The sequence below is a fragment of the Montipora foliosa genome, chromosome 3, assembly GCF_036669935.1.
Source record: "Montipora foliosa isolate CH-2021 chromosome 3, ASM3666993v2, whole genome shotgun sequence".
In the NCBI taxonomy this organism is placed as follows: Eukaryota; Metazoa; Cnidaria; class Anthozoa; order Scleractinia; family Acroporidae; genus Montipora; species Montipora foliosa.
In genome coordinates, this window is record NC_090871.1 from 21550346 (window position 1) to 21552845 (window position 2500).

At 41.1% G+C, this 2500-nt stretch overlaps 1 pseudogene; it reads right to left on the reverse strand.

Annotated features, from left to right (window-relative positions):
- Positions 1 to 388: 388 nt before the first annotated feature.
- LOC137994603 (neuronal pentraxin receptor-like) overlaps positions 389 to 2500 on the reverse strand; it is a 2616-nt pseudogene continuing 504 nt past the window's right edge.

The following is a 2500-nucleotide window of genomic DNA, read 5'->3' on the forward strand; positions in this document are numbered from 1 at the left end:
GGCACTATAAACAGACATTCATCCTTTAATTTCATTGGCTAAATACTCTTTAGTCGCGTGACAAGCGCGGACGAAAAGGTGCTGGGTGGCTACACGGGCAACTATCTCTGCGATTTTGTCTCGACAGTTTTAACTCTGGCGACTTTTTTTATGCGATTTTTTCACTTGTCGCCCCGCCAGTTGAAGGTTGGCTACACATGTGATTTTCATCTCACGCTGGCAACGCGTCAAAGTTTGAAAATTGCATGATCAGGGCGTGCAAAAAATCGTTCGTGTAGCCACAGCTTTACTGAAATATGCAGTCAGACGATTGGAAAGGCTAGAATTGGTTTTAAGCATCCTTTATTAAATCGACAGAAAGTTATTAAAATCCCAGACGCCAAAGTCCTCCCTCCCTCAATTAAGGTGCCCCAAAACGTAGCCAACAATGAAACACTGATGACACTCGGTAAAAAATTTATTGAAAAGAATGAATCATGACGCTTTCATGCAACAATGCTGGACGATGCAAAATGAATTTTACGCATCACAAGCCGATGGGGAGATGACCCTTACATCGCCTCTTATTCCTACTTTGAAATCAGACCATTTCTTGACGTTACCCTGCCCCACATGGCACGATTCCGACATTTTCAAGATTTCACTCGGAGAGAGAACTCTGTTCCAGATATTGAGGCCCGTCAGTTCTCCAACGTAATTTTGATTTTGGTCAAAGCTGCCACCAAACGAATCTTGTTCTTGCCCGACAATGAGGAGTCCGTTGGTCTTCGTTTTATAACCAGACTTTAACCTCAATCCACGTGCTCGCACGATGCCATCTTTGTAAACTTTCCACGAGCCATTCGTGCTCTCCCATGTGGTACAAACATGATGCCAGTTACCGTCATTCACTGACACACCGCTATTTCTGCAGAAAAGATTTTAAAATGTAATTGAATTTAACACTCAAATGCTGACTAGTTAACATTGCCACAACACGGTTTACATAATAAAATTAATGAGTTCACTGGCTGAATTCAAAGGCTATATCACAAACTAAGCAATGTGTGCCTAGTTGCGAGTCGCATGTTTTCTCACTTGACTTGTAACCGTTTACCCAGTTCACCCTCGTGCACACGCTAACGCCTGGCACGTGGACATCAACTTCTCCACTGTCTTATTTGTTGGGATTATCCACTATGTTGGCAGACTTTGAAAAGTCGACTTTGAAAAGTCCCGATTATAGTGGGTGAACAAGGTCTTCCTTTTGTCAAAATACGAGATTTTCCGTGCGGTGAGATGCGCGCCATTCAAGAGCAAGTTGCCTGTTTGCACGATATCCCGATTTGACAGTTCTTTTAAATGAACTGTAATAAATTAAACATTCAGGCCTCTTAATTTTAATTTTGCTTAAATTTCCTTTTTCTCCTTACACTACATTTTCGTTGACCCAGAGTTGAATTGCTGACATCCTGTTCACCAGGATTTAGTTGAAGTTCCTCGATAAGCTGTAACTCACGACTGTGCGATCGTTTCCTGTCTTATCTGTGGTACGCACTCGAAAGCAAATCGTAAAAGCGCTGGTTACTTGCAGACCATGATGGATAACGTAATCTTTGATTCCAATGTTTGTGAAATAAAGGTCGAATTCCCTCGTAGGCAAACCTGTTGAGACACATAACAGAAACCCTTTCCGTACAGCTTGTAGATTCATCTACTCCCACGCTACTTACCTATCCGGTTATGTTAATACTCAGCCGTTATTCAAACTGTAACCAATGTGTAACATTTAGTTATTTATGAGGTATCAAACCAATTGTTTTTGTTGATGTGGAAACTTCGGAAAATAGAAATATGTAACTAGAAAAAACTTTTCTTCAAGAAAGAGGTGTCTACGCCGTTGCTTGTGTCCCATTAACAGCTTATTTCAATGATCACGTTGCTGAGTCAATTGCTCCAAGATGTACGCCATCATCCTGGCTGCCAGCACGAAACCCCGTTGATTAGGCAACGATACTTATTCCTTGATTTAGCATTCAATTTTTCTTGATTCTGTTAGTTAAAATCTCTCTAAAAAGAGCTTTAGTTAAGGAATCTATTTTTCAGTTACATGAGGTTTTCTCAAGGGGGTTGCTAAAGTCGTTTCTGAGGGATCACCAAGACTCGTTTTGGACCAGAGACAAACAGCAACTCGGAAATGGCCTATTTGAGATTCGAAGCTGGCATGTTTATTAAAAAAGCATGCAGATTATACCCAAACCTTACTTCTCGAGCATGAACCTACGGAAAAAAGTGATACACCATCAGAGCGACACACATCTGCCAAAGACTTAAGCTTCCAATGCGGAAAAGTTTAAGGAAAGCAGAGCAGCATTGCATGTTTTCAATGCGGAAAATTAAAGGAGAGCAGAAAAGCTTTGCATCTGCCCAAGACTTATATTTCAATCCATGACTAGATATCGGATGTCAGAGATCTCTGACTTATCTTCTCTTAACTTGCAACTCGGTTTTCTGACTTGTG